Source organism: Larimichthys crocea, chromosome XIII (assembly GCF_000972845.2).
Source record: "Larimichthys crocea isolate SSNF chromosome XIII, L_crocea_2.0, whole genome shotgun sequence".
Lineage (NCBI taxonomy): Eukaryota > Metazoa > Chordata > Actinopteri > Sciaenidae > Larimichthys > Larimichthys crocea.
Window position 1 is genome coordinate 35,742,335 of NC_040023.1, and position 20,218 is coordinate 35,762,552.

Below are 20,218 nucleotides of genomic sequence, written 5' to 3' on the forward strand. Positions count from 1 at the left end.
ACCGAGAATCCTTTTTACGAAATCAGTTATCGGGCCAAAGTTCTTAGATCAGATTCAACTTTATTGTATTGAAACTAATCTGATCTGAGAACTTTCTGAGGGTCAGGCACAAGAACTGTTAAACTTTTCAAATGAGAGATGAGAGATAAATACTTCAATCATTGTTGGGAATTTCTTTTTAAAAATCTAATTTTGGAACTTTTCCAGGAACCCAGAAACCTTTTTTTACGAAGGCAGTTAGTGGGACATAGTTCCTGGCCCTCAGAAAGTTCTTGGATTAGATTCAATCACAATAAAGTTGAATCTAATCTAAGAACTTTGGCCCAATAACTGACTTTGTAATAAAGGTTTCTGGGTTGGATTTTCCAAATTCACTTACAGTAGCTGTGATTTTCTGGGAAAGCTGGAAAGTATTTGTCTCTCAATTTCTGTTTTAAAAGTTCAGCAGTTCTTGGGCCATAGTTCTTGACCCTCAAAAGGTTCTTGATCCATGAATTATTTTTTCATTTAAGAAAAGAAGTTCTTTACTCTCAGCATTGAGCATTTAGCAGCTAAAGTGCTCGATATTCCCCTCTGGAGTCGGTGGAGACCAAAAACAGAACAAAAAATTAGCCTTGCATTTGTCCCCAACTGATAATATGCTGAATATTTCATTGTGTTTCATTGTCTCCTTTCCATTCTCCACTCCAAACACTGCAGTCACACAGCAGTAAATTACAAAGAACAATACATTGGCTCTGTTGTCTTGTTGCTTTTTGGATCTAATTTGCTTAATTGTCAAAGTCTTAAGATGTGGTTTGAAATGCAAACAATTTACTTCCTGAATTAGTTCCTGTGGCTGTTTCCTAGCCCTTCCCTTTTTTAAAAGGTTGCACATGGAGTGTGACTCGACCCGTATTTATTTGTTTCAATCAGTGAAATATGATCCGAAACATTAGGAAGTTGTGTTGCCATGAAAACAACCTGATATGTTGTGGCTTTCTGGATGTGTGGCGAGCTGCGGGTCTCAGCTTTCAGCAGGAGTGGCACACGCTGCCACTGAGCTTAAAGGGAAAGTTGAATCCCTGAATTCCTGTTTGCTGGAGTTCACCCAGACTCTCACCCCAGGTCCTGTATTATAACCGAGCGTCTGTGCTTTACCACAGAATGTCCACTCATCTCCCAGATAAACAGAGCTGTGGTGAATTCCTCCGCTCCGTCCTCAGATGATGAATTCTGGGGAAGTAGGGCAGCAGGGCGGCCTGGACTTTAAACAGTCTTGTAATGTGAAAGGTCACAGGATCGTATCTGAGTGTTTGGCCCACAGTGCCCTTGGGCTAGATGACAAACTCCCACTGAAAAATGCACCACTTTGATTTCGGGGATGATTTAATTGTGGAATAACTTCACAACATTAGTCACACAGGTCTGCTCGCACCGTCCACTGCAGTCATTCTGCGAGGATCTGTTACATAAATGGAAATGTGAAACATAAAAACCTGTGTGGTAAATCCCTGCTCGGTTGTTGATTTTTGCTAAAAATACCCCTGTTCAGGGCACTAAATTTATCCGGCCTGCCTTCGGAAGAAATTGCTGGAAATAACCAGCTTTTGGAGCCAAAATGGAAATCTGCTGACCTCATTTTAGTTACGAGGTAGAAACAACCACATGAAAACACTGAATACGCGTAACATTTCCAGGGATTATGAAATCTGTAGGCCCTCTCATCACATTTCATCTCCGGGTTGTCTGTGCGCTCGTCTCCCTTTTCGCAGTCGGTCGCCGCAGCACTTTATCCAGATTAAGTTGTATTTTCCTTCTTTTTAAATAAACTCCAACCAAAGAGGTCATCGGATGATGAAATGGACATTGTATCGGGGCGTGTTGTGGGATCAGAGGACAGCGGCCCTGGATCAAGACACGACCTCTGACTTTATGCGGGTTAAATGCAACTTAAACCCAACACAATTTGCAGGATTAACCTTAAATAACGGGAGCTCGAGCGGGAAAAGCTGCAGCGCTCTCAGGGTTGCAGTGCTGCGCCAAAAAAAACAAAAACCACACCAGGCCTGGCTTGACCTTGACTGGGCCATGGTGTCAAAATCCACTTAAATTCAATTTGAATCCATTTAGTTCAGCTTCTGGCAACCTTCAGCAATATGGCCTTTTTATTTAAAATTCCATTACGTCCTCGATATTCTCCGAGCTTTCAGAAAGAGTGAAAAGAAGAAAAGTGAAAGTAACAGCAGAAATGGACTTTCCCTAATATAAATATAAATCTAAATCTTTTCAGATTTGATATATATTCCACAGACATTTGATATCAAGTGTATATGCTTCTGATTATTTCTAATGTGTGAGAGGTTATTGATTTGCCTCATCCCTATGAAGGTCAGAATCAAGGTCATCTCATCCTCACCACAGAGCACACAGAGCCTTGGAGGTCGGAGGGATTTGGTGTCTTGCTCAAGGGCAATAACTCAGATCACATGTCTGCCAACATAAAAGGTCTTGGAGCTCTCACGCTCACTCAAAAGTCCCGATGATGTCTGATGGAAACACACAACCTGTCCCAGTTTTGATATCGATGTCACGGCTATGACCTTGTTATGATTCCATCACGTGTGCGCGTGCGAAACATTTCATAACTCCAAAACTTAATATTTCATAACACAGATGCTATCAGAGGTTACTGATGTTTTCAGAGCAGCACAAGCCCGGAGAGGATTACCAAGAGTCAGAGTCAACAGAGGCCAGCGATCGACTGCTTTATATTCGGCTCGGATTAAGGCTCCTCTGTCCGGTGTGACGATGAGGGCGATGATGAAGCCGCGGTCTCCGCCGTGCAAACCCTGAGGGTTCAAAGGAGGACGACGCGGTGCTGTTGCCAAGGAGCTCCGAGAACAATGCATCTCAGAAGATTATAAAGGAGGAAAACAGAAGAAGCTGGGACGAGGATCAAGGAGCGCTCGCACACCTACAGGACCGGAGGAAGCCACGAGAGACAAGAGATATCGAAGTTCTTCTCTCTCTCTCTCTCTGAAATGCCATACATCTGTTTTAGGAAAGTGTTTCTACCTCCGATGCATCATTGAATATTCAGAAAACACGGCTCATTCTGCCTCCAGAAGCAGAAATGTTTCATAATCAAAGGTCTTTCGCTGACTCAAAACTTGAATAGTATCTCGTACTGTAAAGTTGCTCTTGCCAGATATCGTTTTGTTACAGCCGGTGCCAAAATGTTCTGCTGCGCGGAAAGAGGCAAAAGAAAATGTGTGAAGGATTTTTGCTTAAATTCGACTTCTCTTGGATCACAGTTTGTTTATGACAGGTTGTAACCCCATTACGCTGCCAATAATCCTGAAAAAGAGTCATCAAAACGAAGACATGGCTGTTTGTATCCACTCCGCTGCCCGAATTCCAACACATTTTAATACCGATTGCGGCACATTCCTTCTTTTTCTGGATCGAGGCGTCTCCCCAAATACCAACCAACTCACTTTTTGGCTTTCTTTCCTGTCTAGTTTCCTCTTGGCTCAATCAAGCCGCCTCTGTGCCAAACCTTATGACGATTGTTTCAGATGAATGACGCAAGATTGACTTAGTCACCCCGGTGCTTTTTATTTTTTTTAGAGCATTCAGATAAAGACGTCTCTTGCAGACCTTAGGAGCTGATCCGGTGCCACGGATCCATGCGGTCCAGATTGGAACCGGTCTGGGGGGGGAGAAAAGCTGCGACTTTTCTTTGCCAATCGAGGAAACATCAGATCTGAAATGAAGAATTGGGAGACTTTCAGCCGCATTGTGTGAACGTGGGCCCCGAGTGCTGTGCCACCATGCTGACGGGGTTACAATGGCGTGAGAGCAGGGGCTGCTGGCCAGCGCTCCGGCACAGCTGAAATAGCAAGCAGAAGAGCCAGGAGCTGAAACACTACACCCAGGCTTCTCACACTCCCCCCTCCACATCCCTCTCTCTCTCTTTCTCACCTCTCTTCCTTCACCCTGCCTCTCTTTTATCTAAGGTCTTGCCGCTTTCTTGCTCTTCATCATCCTTATCCAACCTCCATCCACCCCCCTCCATCCTCGTTCTCCTCCCACACCTCTCTTCCACTTCCAGCGAAGCACGGCGGAGAGAGAGAGAGAGGTTATGGCCTCATTTGAATATCTGAATGTATATCAACCTCCTCCTCGCTGGGGCGTGGCGTCGTTTTACAGCCGTACAGCTGCGGCGGCGTTATGGGACCATCTGCGCAGGGCTCATTGAGTTAGCCATGAGCTAAAGTGGAGAAGAGCGTGGAGAGGCGGTGCGGGAGGGTAGTAGCTTATTCCTCTTTGTTCTTACTGTGTTGTGGAACAGAAATAGTTGGGAATGGTCCACGGAGAGAAAAAGAAGAAGAAGGAGAAGGAGAAGAAGGAGGTGGAGCTAGAAAAATCCCCTCTCCACCCTTCCAAAGTCACACACACTTCCTTAATGTTTGTGTATGTGCGTGTGATGTTGCTATGACTCCAGGCTTGTGTATGTGAGTTCATGCATGAATACTGGATCTGCTCATGTGTGTGTGTGTGTGAGTATTATCGAGGTACAAACTGTGTATTTGTGCTGCTTCATCTTTGGAAAAAAGGAGGATTTTAGTTTTAAGTTTATTGTAAAGTCCAAATCCTAATACTCGTGTTTCAGCACCAAAACCAACCTTTTCATACCAACCTATCTTCATCTTTTCATTCGAATTCACTCGAGTTAGACAAGAGGAACAACCCCCCTCTCATATATGTACGTAAATAAAGCTGGAGTCATCTTAGCTCAGCATACATACTGGAAGCAGGGGGAACCAGGAGGCCTGGCACCGTCCACAGGTAATAAAATCCACCCACCGGCACCTCTAAACCCTTTAAAATTTGACACCCACATACCGAATTCCCTTCATATCCACTGCATTCTTGTCTTTAATGCACAAAACATGGCTCAGAAAGTTATAACCCGGCCTTTCTTTTCAATGTTTTTGACCTTGGCAGCAGAAGTTTGACCTGAATATCTTATCTGGAGCCCCGTATTGTCTCAGTCATGCGATGTATATTGCGGACAGACCGCCCACTGATGAAGACCTCCCAGAAAGAACTAGTTTAAATGTTTCTGTCAAACTTCATGCAGAATCTAAAGCACGTCTTAAAAGGTGAATGGGGATTAAACGGTATAGATTTTCTCCGGCATGTTTTTGTATATCTTATTAAGTTGTCAAGAGTCTGTTCAAGAGGTTGCAGCAGGCCTCGTGTTGCTGTAATCGCACTTTAACACAGAAGAAGACTTTCTGTGTTGTTGTTTTTTCTTATTTAAGTCTAAAGCACCTTTGCTCCTTTGCTTTCTGCTATGGAAATATTATTTGCTTTTCTTTTGGTGCGATTAAAAAGGTCTTGGAAGTCATTAAATCTGTGCTCGGGAAGTGCGCAGATACCACGATGCTTCTTTAAAGCGCTGCAGAAATCCATTTTCTCCGGCTGTGATGTACAAACCCGAGCTCACGGCGTCAGCGAGGAGTGTTTTTTTTTTTTCGCGGGCAAAAAGCACAGCCGCGCTTTCAGTCGATAGAGAGTGTACTTGTTTTCTGGCGGTGCCGTGTCAGTGCAGGCATTAGATAACGTTTTATTCGATGGTGTTCAATGGCTGACTCGTCCTCACCTCTCGCCCAGGCCTCTCCTGCACTCCAGCCCACACGAGCTCCCATGTAAAAACCAAACGCACACAGACATCCACCCACTGACTCATGTTCACACACACACACACACACACACACACACACACACACACACACACACACACACTCCCGTTCTCTCTCTGCATCCTTCCTCTGGAGGATTCTGGCAGTTGTTTATGTTATTGAACTGGTTATCACATTACAGCTGGAACACCACCAGACTCGGAGAGAGAGAGAAGAGTCCTCCCGCTTTCTCAAGGAAGGCAACGAGAGTGCGAAAGGGAAAAACAAGAACAGAGGGCGAGCTCGATAAGGATGTTAAAATGTTTTCATCGGCATCGTCGGGCTCCTTTTTGCTTATTTTTGTTTGAACATTAGAGAAGCTCACAGTTTTAAGCACACTCACGGCCGGTTTAACAGCAAGTCCTTCACACCCAATCACAAAATAGGTCGTCTTCTCATCTGGCGCCCTTACTGCAGGAGGACATTGTTTATATCAGTGCCTTCCAGAACGCATTGTTAGAAATTCAGATCTGCCACCGCTGGTTTAGTCTACTCGGTTATGGTTAGGGAAAGCTCGTGGTCCAAAGAAAAACCACCGTCGGCTTTGTTAACCCATCACCTCCCCGACCTTCACCCCGCGAGGTTGCACCGGCGTCAGAAAGATGTAAACACATGTCGTTTGGAGTGTTTGAACAACCCAGCGCTGTTGTTTCTCTCCATGCGGACAGACTCCGGGTTGGAAAGCAGGTCAGTCTAACTCTTTAAATAAATAAATTGTTTTCTCGGTAATAGCCGACGTTGCAGTTTTAGGATCCATCTGAGATTTAAAGACAAAAGTTTTTATAGCAAAACAAAAACAGATGACACTGGGACTGAACTTTTCAGTTTGTGTGGAGAAGAAACTCCAAGAAAGAAACTTAACCCAGTTGTTTTTTGGGCCTACATCTAATCTAACCAAGGCCTACCTGCCAATCAGTCCATCAGTAGAGGACTTTAATCTGGAGGACTTGCCGGACTCAAACTTGCCCCATAAAGTTGAATGAAAACCCCTCATACACAGTCTTAATCCTCAGTTTAATCAAAGTTATTAACTATGTATCATAAAACCATTTGGTTACGTTGTTTGTACAGGTGTTCTGTGTAACATTTACCTTTATTTAAAGGGGACATACTTTATAAACCAACCAAAAACAGCTATCCGAGTGTCTATAGCAGATGCTAATTTGCTGGCCCGACTCCTGAAGGGCGTTTCTAAGAATAAAAAGGTAAAAATAAAGGTAGACAGAAGAGAGAAAGATACAATAAATCAGACACGACATGTAAAAACACGAGTTAATTTGTTGGCCCTCTTGTAGGTGGTTAAGTTTGCAGCAGCCTGGACAAAATATGTTTTGCATTATGATAAACGCCATCATCGGACATGCTCGAGGAACCGAGCGTTGTGGCATCGAACCTGTAACTTTTCGTCCAGTTGTTTTTGGAGGAGTTGCACAGAGAATACAACCTCAGTGTTTTACCTGAGCTCCATGCTTTTAGCTGACCCTGCGTGTTCTGCATATTAAGTTAAGCCATACTACTTAATAAATCATTTTCTTGGTCACGGTGGGTTAGTGGTTACCCCCGTGAATGAAGAGAGAACAGATTTGGTGGTTTTAAAAAGTCTGCGCTACGAGTTACGGAAACTTGTCTTTTTGCTCTGTTTTGCACACCCAGCAAGAATACGTAATCCAAAGATGTGTTTTCTTCTTCTTTCACCCCCATGGTTCATCCAATCCAAAGAAGTGCTGCGCTTTCAAATCCCCTCTCTTCTTCCAGCTTTGCTCTTTCTTTTTTTACTTTTTTTTTACAAACCAATAACTCGTCGGCCTAAATATATCGCGCCGAGCGCCTCCACCACAATTCACTTCGCAGGAAACTCTGTCTTGACAAAAGCATCGAGGGGGGTGTAGGGAGAGGAAAGGGAACGTTCGCGAGGGGTGGAGGAGCCTCCATCAGAAGAGGCATCTCCCTCGTGTTTCCGTAGAATCCAAACGGCAAAAAGTTTTCACTCCCAACAATCGAGGAACGCTTCACACCCCCGCGATAACGAAACGAGCCGTCTTAGAGGTCGACTCAAGCGTGACCTTGGGATTATAAGATCCGCATCGTGTGGCCAAACTGTCATTGTGATTGCACACAGTGCTGATTGGAGTGAGAACCCAGAGTATTGTGGGTTAAAATGATTATGGATTAACATGACGGCGTGGTTTTCTCCTCGCCGTAATGCCGGCACCAGCTCCAGCGAGGCAAAGCAAAGGAGCTTAGAGCTTTTAGAGCCTGTAGTCGTGGTCTCCGGTAGCATCTGTTGTTAGAGTCGGACACAGCATACACACTGCCGAGCCTCTCCAACACATGCTGGAGGGTCATAAAGCCCTGTTTTAATGTACTGACAGAAAGAGTGTGTGTGTGAGAGAGAGAGAGTAGGTGGGTGATACAGTATGAAGGAAGGCTTTTCACAGAGGACAATTCCTCTGGAGTCACAACAGGTGTGTGTGTGTGTGTGTGTGTGTGTGTGTGTGTGTGTGTGTGTGTGTGTGTGTGTGTGTGTGGATTGCTAAAGGGAATTATGAGCCGGGCACTAAAAGGAGGAGGAGGGGTGGAGGGGGGCTTATGAAGGGTCCCCTCTGCCCCACCTGTAGCCTGTCAGCTGTTGTAAGCCTGTTAAAACGTCAGCTGTTTCTGAGGAGAAGTGTGTGTGTGTGTGTGTGTGTGTGTGTGTTAGTCAATGTCAGGGAGCTCGTGGAGGTTAGGGGGGGGAGGACTGACTGGCTCCGTGTGGCCCTCAACGCCCCACTGCACATCAAACGCCTCGTTGCCTTCGGGGATTTGTTTGTGCAAAACACAGCGCCTCGTGCCTGCGACCAGCGCCGCGTCGGTCTGGTCCTGCCTCGCCTCTTTCAACCAACTGCCAAGTTACAAAAAAAGTTGGATCCTCCACAAAAGAAGAACCTCAAACATTTGAAGAACGTCAATTTTTTTTTTAGCTTTTATTCCAAGAAACGTGTTTAAAATCTAAAAATCTACCATCGCCAGTGCGACGTCGGAGACCTTTTTAAAGAATATGAACACGTTCATCTCCGAAACCTTACTAAACATTTCACTTCTCAAATTCATCTGTGTTCAACATTTTTCGTAACACGAAGCAGCTGCACCAAAGATTCGCTTTAAATCAGGAAGTTTCTGATCAAAGACTAAAAACACGAACTATCTCCTGGTCCAGCTTTTAGTACTTGACAATTTCCGACGGGAAACTCTCTGATTAGTTGACAAAAAGCAGAGATCTGGAAACAGCTGGACATCTTGGCCGAAACTTTTTTTTTTTTTGTGTGCAAATTTGGCGAGAAAAATAGTTCCACATTTGGTTCATGGCAGCACTTTTTTTGTCAACAGTGTGGACTGTGATTTAGTTCGGAGACCTCGCAGTGGCTCTTTGATGCGGTTTCTGTGTTTTCAGCTGTTCAGTCCTGACCTCTTTTTAGTCTGCTGTCATGAAAAAACGCAGACAAAAAAAAAAAAGAAACAGTCTTGTGGTTTTTCTGGTGGAGCAAAGTGCCTCAGACATAGTTCCAGTCAAAAGATTAAGTGCCTTTTTTTTTTTTTTAAATCAAAGCTCACACTATATAAAACTGCAGGTATCCATGGCAACAGAGCCTCTGCTTTGTTAGTTTGACCGAAGGGTTAAACTGATGACAAACAAACTTTTAGAAATGGATCACACTCACAGCTAATATGGTATCATATGTGAATTTTATTCTACAAAAACAAAAAGTCCTGCAGGATTTCTTCCTTCCACTGTTACAAAAATGAAGCCGAAATATCCCGGACACGGCATCTTGTGTTGGTCAGAAACATAAACACTTGAACATCAGTGTACTTTTTTTTATTTTGGCTTATGTCCTATGTCCTAACACGTAGGAGGCGACCTATGACCTACACATCAGCATTGCAATGTTTGAGCTTTGCTTTTGTCGCTGGTTGCACGGAGGTATAAACTTCGGACAAATATATTAATTTGACACTTGTAACCTGACTTTTGCACTTTTCTGTCACCATTGGAAGATGATTGGTGAAGAGTTACAGGTCTGGAAAGCAGACTGATTTAAAACTGATCAAAGAATGTCGTCTTCAGATCTATCCAGATATTGGAAATAATCGTTGAGGTTTGATACCGAGTCCCAGTCACACACGGTCATGAAATAATCCTCAGTTCAAACACTTCACCAGCCCGTCGCAAGGCGATCGTGGCAGCCGTCTTTCAGCGAGCACATGACCTTTTATACTCTTGTAGCGTTCGGCTGTAACAAGCTCGCAGAGGCTGTTTATATTCAGAGAAATAAGAGCCGATTTTGGCCATGGAACGATTTTTCCAATAGCACTTCAAACAGGAATAATAATTTAAAAGAGAATTTCTTTCCCCCCGTAATCCAAACAGCTCTTTGAAATTAACAGCGATGAATCTTTAATTCCAGACAGTCTGCTCTTATTTTTCTGGGCGTAAGCTAAACGTCTCGCTTCTCTCCAGTCGATCGTGCTGGCGTGGGAGTCACAGGTGTTGAGTGATTTATGGCTTTAATTTACTTTGATAGATTAAAATATAATATAGCAACAAGCATAAAGCTTTAATTAGGATAACACAGCGAGGTCTTGTTTCCCTGAAGTCGCCTGACAGGGAGACAGAAAAAAAGCTCACGACTTTACACATTTAAACGGTGTACTGTACACAGAGAGAAGTTAAAGAATTGTTTCTTTCACTGAGAATTTCCTGGATTTCACCTCAACGCAACCTTTATTTAAACAGAACAGCTTTAATGGGCCGTTTGGAGACAAAGATTTAGCCCAGAATAAGTAGTGACATTAATATTCTGTCCCCTGAAAACGTTCCTGTGGACAGGAAAAAGCAGAAGGCTCGGAGCTGCACGGACAGGCTTTAAGAGGTGGGGGTGGGCGGAGGAGGTGGAGGGCGAGGGTGTTGGAGCCTTTGTGGTGGCAGCTGAGCGAGGCAGACAGTTGAAGGGAACAGGTTGCTGCGTCTGTTGGGGCTCGTCTCGCTGCTCTTGACCTTTAACCTTTTCGGCGTGACAGCTCCTCTGGCTGGAAGATACCAAAATTCCCCTGGATTTGGGAGAGCCAGGCCCGGGTTAGACGAGACAGAAGAGATGCACAATACTGGCCAGTGCAGGTCATGTTACATCAGATCTCCCTCATTAGTTCAAACGAGTGTTTTTAAGCCTACATTTCCATGCTACGATAACCACATTGACTTAATATATGCTTTTCTAATGACTCATCCGAAGGGAACTGTGAATTCAGTCGTTAGCTTTATTGCCGTAATGCTTTTACTCTGTGAACATTTAACACATTCTGCGGAAAAACACATTTGTCTTCTCAGCCTGAGATCACAGACTGCGACGACAGCAAACACTGCTGCACGGGGCTGTGGATCTTCCTTATTTGCCCAAATTAGACCTCGATCTCCGGCGTGTCCGCTTTCCTACGCGGGAACCGGAATGCACGACGCGGTAACTATGTGCTAAAAAGCAGCTAGTCTGTTCCAAACATTAGATCCGTCTGGCACTTTTTTTCTTCGGTCGTGGTCGGATGGAATTAACTTCACCATCCAGAAAAATCAGGATGATGAAGTTAAGAGTTTTACTTTCTATTTCAACTCACCGACGTGCAGATTCATGCTGTGCTCTCTTTAAAAGCAACGCAGCATCACGGCCAAGAGTGTAAAAGTAGAAATCAAAGAGAAACAAAAGGTTTATTTTTATCACAAGTTTGAGCCAAAGGGCTGAGCTGGACAACGAAAACCTCCCCAACTCTTCATGCAGCAGGTGCCACACATGCACTCCAAAGTATAATTAATATGAATAGTCTTAAACACTGGGACTGTAGAGATGTTTATTGTGGAGCAATGCAGGAAATACGTCGGGTTCATTAACGTCCATCGTCGATGCTCCTCGCTGCTGTGGTTTGCTGTGACTTTGTGTTTTTTAAGCAGTTTTAAATGTTGCAGGAAAAGTCCACGAACAAAGAAGGGCTGCAGGCAACAGACACAGTACAGCTGGAACCAGCGTACCTCCCACACCTCATCTAGGCAAACAACGCTGTTTACCTCGCAGACGGAAAAAAATCGCCGTGTGCGCCTCATAAAAATCTCACTGCTGACTAATATTTGTAAATAACAGATTTTTATACATGGACATTAAAAGTAATCTTTGCCTGGGAATGGCCGGTGACACCGCAGCATCCAAACTTAACAGCGAACCTGAGATGCTCAAACAAGCCATCTGTAACGACACCGACCTGTCAATCAAAGTGGCCACGCTGTTAATTATGCATACATTTAAGCCTTGGTATAATTTAAACAGGTGTGTTCTATAAAAACTCGACCCACAGTTCCCACCATGAGCAAGCACTTGTTGACAGTTGCAAGGAAAAACTTCCAAGGCCTTTTTAAGAAGCAGAAACTTGAGCAGCTCGTTGTAGATCTGCCGCGAGCACTTTAGGTTAACCACCTCAAAAAAGGTAAATCTAATAAAAAACGTTCAGTGTGAAGCAGCAGGGAATCAGCTGACTGACGTCTACTGTAGGTAATAGACTGTCGATGAATAAGAACCTCATACAACCCGACATCAAGTCCCTGAACCGTCCCTTTATGGTTTATTATTTTTCATGACATCAGGCGAGTTGGCTCGTCACACTTTAAAACACTGCAGGAAACAATGTGTTGATATTCAATCATAATGTCATGGTTAATGGTGCGGACTTGAATGGAAGTCAGCGGGTGAAAATGGACTGCGAATTGTGTCGATCCACTAAAAGACGCCGTTTGCACAGAAAACCCCTCCGAACGGGTTTGAAATTAGTAGACGTCTAAACATGAAGTGCAAATAAAACATTCATTGTATCACTGTTCCCGCATCGCGGTGTCAAATTTACGCCGTGGAAGTGTCGATTAACGAGACGCCCGGGCAGGTTTAAACAAAGCTCGTTTCGAAGGGGGCTCGGGTTTGATCTGGAATCCAAAAAAAAAAAAAAACGGTTCATCTCGTGAGCTGTAAGGTTTCGTCAAGAGTGTGACAAAAATGTGGGAGAATTCCTTAATAATGTAGGTCACACACACACGAGAGAGAGAAAGGCTCAGTGGAGCCACACCGGAGAAAAGCTTTGTCATTTTTTTTAATTTACCCCGTCCTCAGGAGGGAGGCAGATTTGCATAATCAGGGTATTCACTGTCAAACCCTTGAAAGCATATCATGTTTATTCACAAACCTATTAGTCATTTTGCTACAAAGACAAAGTACCAAATAAGCTTTTCTGCAACAAAACCTCTTGAGTTTGTCTTTGTGACGGCGCATCACTCAGGTAGCACACCTTCCACATTTATTTTTATTTTTTACGAGTATTTCCAGCTACACGGACGGATGTTTATCATCGCCGAGGCTTTTGTGTTTCCTTTCAACATAAATACACTTGCCTCTGGGCAAAGAAGCTCTGCTCGGTTAAAGGAGAGAGAATAGATATCCTTTCTCTCTCTCTCTGTCTATTCTCTGCCTCCCCCACCTCTCTCCTCAGTGCCGGATCCCCACCACATGTAACCAGCACCACACAGTCTTTGGCGCGATCAGGATGAGCGGAGGTAGGCTCATAGATCCCCATTTTAGGCACGGGGCCAACACCTTGTGTTCAACACGGAGGGCCCCCAGGCTGCCGTGCACATGGACACAAATGTGGACGGCGACCAGGAGGGAAAAACCTGGAAAAAAAGGGGGGCAGCGAGATAAACCGAGCCAGAACCGAGCCATAACCGAGCACTTGTGTTTGTTGTGGAAGTAATTGTGTCCTCAATTCTGTGACATGAGGATTGTTGTGTTTAGCGGTGTTGTATATTTTCCCCATCCGTGGGCAGATTTCCTGCTCCTGATAGATGAGGAGAGCGCAGTTTTTTTCTGGCCTCCTCTCTCAGATTTATCCATATAAGTTGCTGCTTCAAGACGAAACAGGCCCGAGGAATTTCTTTTGCCCCTTGTTTAACCCGTCGGGCTCTGGGCACAGACGTGCCTGCATCCATCCATACATACATTAGCAGCGCTGTGTGGAAACTCAGTGACACAACTGTTCAGCAGACTCCCGGCCTCCCATTTCCCACACCCTCCAGGCCCCCTCGGAGATTTCAAGGTCAGGAAAGGGCAGAGGCTGAGATTCATTCCTTGGGAAGCGGAGCCACTGTCGCAAACGTTCACAGACGGGCGAATCTCTCCTTTTACAGTCCTTTCGCGCGCGCTCATCTAACTGCATCTCACCAAGTTTCGGATTTGATTTCCACAGCTTTGGACGTATCGTCAGATCATAGCCGTCGGCGGCGGCCTTCATCAGGAGCTCACAGGGAGCAGAGATGTGGCGGTGCAGCCGGCGGAGTCTGACAGCAGAGGAGTCATTTTAGAAATCGAGTGTAAAGAGTTTGGGCTGAGTGGCACGAGACATTACCGGTGTGTTGAACTCTCCGACAGCTGAGCATGCGAGCGTATATGTGTGTGTGTGTGTGTGTGTGTGTGTGTGTGTGTGTGTGTGTGTGTGTGTACATTTCAAGGGGGTGGGGTGGGGAGGCCTGGAAGGGTCCAGTGGAACAAAAGGTATGTAGACAGCTGCCATCCTACTGCCAGCAGCTCATGATCCAAATGGAGGATGTACACACACATGTGCACGAGGGACGGATCGCTGTGCGAGGAGGATCTGACACACTCAGCCTAGTGACTCCCACACACACACACACACACACACACACACACGTACACGCACAAGCTTCAGCTGCTTATCACGTACACACTACATTTTTTTTGACCATTGCCATACAGTTTTAGATTTTTCTTAAATTTAACTTAATTTACCTTAATTTGTGTAATTTATGAATATCATAGGGCGTCATAGCTCGTTGTTAATTGTCAAATTTTCTTAATTAACCTAAAATTGACTCAGATTAATCAGCGTACGTGACTAAGTGGACTTAAAGGTGCAAAAAAACAAACAACAACAGTGAAACGTTCCTTTAAAGAAGCCGAACATCAGGCAGACTCAATCGGCAGAACACGGACACTGATGAATTGGTGGCAGTTGCTGAAGGCATATTAGGGCAAAGGGTGACCTGGGAGGGGTTTCTGGGTGGGGAAGACGTGTGTGTGTGTGTGTGTGTGAGGGGGGGTGTGAGTTGATGGTGGTAGGGGGGCTGGGGGTAATTTGGGGCGTCCAGAGTGAAGGCGTACCACCAGCAGCAGTTGTCACTTGAGCAGTCGATGGCACATGTGCTCCTCTTTTTCCTCAGGACTGTTTCCCTCTGAGATCTTTCGACTTGGACTAACTCGTACTTTACTTGGAGCTCTTTTTTTTTTTTTTTTTAAATTCACTGGCCTCAATCCAGATTTTCCTTCTCTGTTTGTGTCAGCGCGCTTCCATACCGCCTTTTTGGCATCTTTAATCTTTGACGGTAAGAGCAACCAGCCGAGACCTCGCAGCTCTAAGTTCTAAGTGTGTGTGTGTGTGTGTGTGTGTGTGTTTCCTTCGATGTAATTGGTTTGAATTGACATGAACGCCGCTTGGCTTTAAACCATAATTACTTCAAGAGAAAATGTCATTTTTGATGGCTGTGTTTTTAAGCGTTCACATCACTTCCCCTCCGGCTAAAACTAACATTTCTTCCCGACTTTAGCATGCTTGACTTGAGCCAAAGCACAGGAGATGGTTTCTGGGTTCTCTAATCAGTCGGCGGGGTGCACTCATGGCGCCTGCGAGGACTTTTTTTTACGAGGTAGATAGCGAGGTGACTTACCGTGTGTCCTGTTCTCCATCATCAGCCCGCCGAGCTGACACCTTCCTCAGCCCTGAAATCTGCTGAGAAGAGCGGATCGAGAGCGGAGGGGGGTCCGCCGGGAAGATTTATGGCCGATGGCTTGTGTTGTCGTGCAGCTCATAACATCACACCTGTTCTTTTTCTTTCTTGCGTCCGTGTGGCGAGTGAGCTTCATGATCCTCGCGCCCTTGACACATGTCGTGTCTTTCAAAATCACGAATGTAATACTCTGAAGTTATGTATCGATGCTTTCTTCGACCTTGTGTTGTTTTGCAAACAGACGGTAGAAGTCAGAGAGTTGTTTACGCCTGTTCGGCAGCCTGGAGGTATTGTTTTAAAGCTCAGGAGATATGCTTATCTTTATTTCCTTACATAAAATATAGTCTGTCTCTCCGTCTATATCCTCGGTGACAAATCTGAGAACTGTAAGGGATCACTCACACAAACTACAGATATGTCAGACGTGGTTAGATGAATCATCTGAGTGGCACCAGCGTTTAATTTTGAGATGGTGACGAAATGTTTTCTGAGACGAGTTAATCACTTGGCGTTTCTAATGTTGTTACGCGAGCCTGTTTCTACAAGTCGCCTCGTTTTTAACAACCCAGAAGAAGAAGAAGCGGTGCATGGGCTTGCAGGGGGCTCCGTGCAGCTGCTTCACACTTGTTTTGAAGGGTATCTTGACAACAAAGCCGCCCTGGCTCGATCTCCTGTGGCCAGATTGAAAGATGCCTCTTTGAGCCGAGTGACCTCGCGCTTCGAAAATGACCGCACATATAAACAATCACGACGGAGAGTCGGTTTGTTCCGCGTCACAGCAAAAGACCTGTGTTCTTCGGGGAGAGTTAATCTGTTGAAAGGATTGCAGTTCACTTCAGTGTGTGTGTGTGTGTGTGTGTGTGTGTGTGGCAGACTCTCTGCCGAGTGTTTGTTATTCCTGAATGCCTTCAGCATACTTGAGAGTGCCCACATTTTATAGCTAATGACGGATGAATCTCACAAAACAGTTTGTGGCGGACGCTTTAAATAGACAGGTGTTATCGTGCCTTAAAACAACAACAGCAGCGTTCCTCCTCCCACTCGGCTGCATTCATGAAAATAAACCTGATAGTATTTTGTGATAAGCGACTATATTTAAGTGTCGTTTGGCCGCTGTGATCTCTCTCGTGTGAGGCCATCGCTGACGAAAAACGTGTTCGACTGGTGACGACAAACCCTCGTACGCACGCACACACGCCCTCTGTCCTCAGGTGTCACCCTGATGTTTTGTCTACAGGGGATTTTTCTGTCACAGACCTTTTGTTGTCGAGCCGCATACGTTTTTTAAGACTATGGGAAAACCTGCAACAGAGGAGGGAGGAACCCTGTAAACAGCCAGCTCCCTTTACTAACTCATGAGGCACAGTCCTGATCATGTAAATAGTTCGAAGACGTGTGGTGTCAATGGTTTGTTACTTTATTATAGTGAGTCATCGCTAGAGTAAATGTAATTTTAGATATGAAATGATTAATTATTAGAAAGCAGAGCTGACAGCTGATTAGTCAGTTAATTCAAAAAGTTTACAACTGCAGCCAAGGGCTGTTTTGATTATTAATGTATTGGTTGATTTATTTTTTTTATTGTTTAAGTGTTCAGTCCGTAAAATGTCAGAAAATAATGAAAAGATCTTCAGGTGTCGCGTTTTGTCCAACTAACAACCCAAAGAAAATATTCATATGTGAGAAGTTGCAACCTAACTTGCAACTTTATATTTGGTTTAAACAATTATTAATGGTAATTATCCCTGCGGAGTGCTTTTACTGTCAGTTAATTAAGAAATTGTCTTTGGCACACGATAGGTTGACATCAGTTTGGGCTCTGGGAACTCGTGAAAATGACCCATAATCATATTAAAACTTGAGTACCAACAGCTTCACATATAGATTTAAAAACAAAAAAAAAGAATTAGTCTGATCATACTGGACACTTTGACCTTTTTGTATTAAAAAAAACGCTGCACTTTGGATTTAATGGAATGGAGTTAAGTGTCAAAAGGGCATGTATCTCTTACCTCTGGTCATATCTGCGTCACTCTTTTCCCCTATGAACTCTAGAGTCAGTCGATCAACGGAAAATGATGATTCTGATAATCGTCATTTATCATGTGAAAATACCAAACATTTTCCGGCTCCAGCTCCTTTAAAGAAGAGAGAATTTGCTTTTTGCTTTTTGGACTGGACGAGACTTTTTTGACTTTTCACTATTTTATCACAGATTATCAACAAAACGACAGCGGCAGACAAATCTGGCAGAAATCATCAACTCTGCTGCACGTACTGTGATAAACTGTGCCGAACGTTTTTGACATTTCATACACTAAAAGATAAATCAAAAACAGATCACACAGGTTAAGTGACAGTGTTTACAGCCCTAACGAGCCTGTCTGTCACATGTTTCCTTTCTCCAAAGCTTGTTTTACTATTGTTTCCTCGTATATTTTAATTATCTTCAGCGCGGCTTGATGAAATGAGTTCTTGAACCTTCGTCAGATGAGCCGCTTCCGTGCCAACAATAGCTTGTAAACAACAATCCTAACTGTAAAATCTCTGCCTCTCATTGTTCCACCGGTTCACCAGCCAGTCAACTCGCAACTTTTTCTTCCCTTGGGGTGGGTGTGCCTCTCCAATCTGTGAACTGTGTTTACGTTTGGCAGTGATGTAACCTGACAGGTCAAACCGCATAGTACCGCGCGCCGGTGATGACGCAGTGACAGGGGCAAGTCCTCAGAGTCAACAACGAACCACACACTAAGTATTGTGTGACTTGCCAACAAGTCCTCTCCCTGCTCCGCATGCTTTCTCAGCCGTTTGACACAAAAGACGTCTTTGTGCGTCTGTGTGCGCGCTCAAACGTCCATGCATGGGTGTATTATTGGTATTATCAGGGTATTTTTGCTGTATTCATGCCAGAGGCTATGAGCACAAACAGTAGATCAGTGACAGTTAGGGCGCCCTGTGTTAGATGCGTGGGTGTGTGTTTTTCTTTGTGTGTGTCAGAGTGTGTGGTTATTTGTTTTTGTGTGTGTGTGTGTGTGTGCTCGGGTAGACTGCGGTATTGACAGCGGCCCGGCAGTGTGGGTGTGATTCACGAGCCGAGAGGCACAGATCTCTTCGCTGCCCCTCCCATCCCATCTCCATCCCCAAACCACCACCACCACCACCTCAGAAGTGCTGCCCTTGCACTGCATCTCTCTCTCTCTCTCCCCCACCTCTCCAAAGACTCACCCATGATTGGTTAAGAGGAGGAGAGGGTTGGGGGGGCCGTGGAGGGAGATCGTATTCCACTGCCAGGGTTGGCAGCGTAGACTCGCAGGCACAATCACAAGCCAGGTTTCAGATATAAGGCCAGCAGCTCCCTCCTCCATCTCCTTCCCTTCCCTTCCTCCACTATTTGTCACAATGCTCCCGCTTCCCTCCACCTGCCCGACGCTTCTACCACCAAAATCTGCGATACGGGGGTTTGTTGATGCATCGCAGATGCATGCTGGGTGACTTAAGCCTGAGTGTGGCGGGAGCCGTGTCCAATGGTTGCTCCGGGAACATGCGGCAACAGGCTGTAAATATCACACAGCTGGTGCTGGCAGAACACCCTCAAGGTTGGGCCGCAAACCGAGCCTCGCTGGGTCAGATGAGGGAATTCAGTGGCCCAGTTAGACGCCAACTCCCTCCTCCCTCAACCATCCAACCTCGACCCCGATCAGCCGTTCCTTCTCCGCCCCCCAATGAGGAACGAGTCCATTAGACTACCCCTCAAACCTGATTCATGCTCACACTGTCTTGAGTCTGGCGAGCTGCGTATGAACCTTGGCATTAATGCCTTCGTGATGACAGTGATCTCATGTGCAGATATTTGCAGCTTAAAGGGGTACTCCAGCTATTTAGTTGCTCTTTGGTAAAGTTGGGAGGGGCTCAGAAATCGAAGCAGTGGAGGCCAAGAGATCCTGATTTTTGTAATCGTTAAGATGTTTAGAATGAATCACTGGTGACACCATGATCCTGTGAAGTATCAGTAACAGATTCATGAGTTTGAAGGGTCATCAGATGCCGAAACTCTGCATAGGAGTATAGAATATTCTAAGATCACATTTTGTTTTGTTGTTACTCATGCGGCGAGGCATATTTAAGCAGTAAATGTGTGCATGTAGCTTTCAAAGGAGTCTAAGATGATAAAAACTGATTGGAACCAGTGATTTATTTATTATTTTTTTTACAGTTTTGCTTAAAAAAATGTAAAAAATGGTCAAATCAATTTTCCGTCAACCATCTAATTGTTTTATCTCCACAGTATCTGCCACATAAGATCAAGATATTAAGTTTAGGGCTGCAACTAACGGTTATTTTAATAATTTCTATCAATTTCTTTATTAATTGATGAGTTGTTTGGACCATAAAATAGTGAAAAATGTTGATCACTGTTTCCCAAAGCCTAAAGTGATGCCCCCAACCCGAAGACAGATTAGTTTATTGTCGTAGAAAGTAAAGAAACCAGAAAATATTCACATTAAAGAGGCAGAAACCAGAGAATTTGGACAAGATGAGTAATCGATTATAGAAATAGCTGCTGATTAATTTAAAAGTCGACAACTAATCAATTAATTGACTAATCATTGCGGCTGTAATT

General features: G+C 44.7%; 1 protein-coding gene and 1 long non-coding RNA gene across 11 annotated transcripts in view; one reads left to right on the forward strand and one right to left on the reverse strand.

Moving 5' to 3' along the window:
• mef2d (myocyte enhancer factor 2d) overlaps positions 1-20,218 on the forward strand; it is a 93,254-nt gene that overhangs the window by 8,975 nt on the left and 64,061 nt on the right. The window contains exon 1 of one of the 10 annotated variants that reach the window (XM_019277294.2): positions 13,518-14,203. The exons of 8 other annotated variants lie outside the window; for them this stretch is intronic. The gene's annotated coding sequence lies outside the window, so the exon portion shown is untranslated. Of the gene's footprint in view, positions 1-13,517; positions 14,204-14,903; positions 15,196-20,218 lie in introns of those variants that run through there. One more of the 10 variants, XM_019277293.2, reaches the window with a different exon arrangement.
• Positions 3,263-4,346, reverse strand: LOC109142700 (uncharacterized). Its single transcript, XR_002043048.2, has 2 exons — positions 3,967-4,346; positions 3,263-3,748 (listed from the first exon to the last, which is right to left on the reverse strand). It is a non-coding gene; the product is annotated as an uncharacterized LOC109142700 (long non-coding RNA).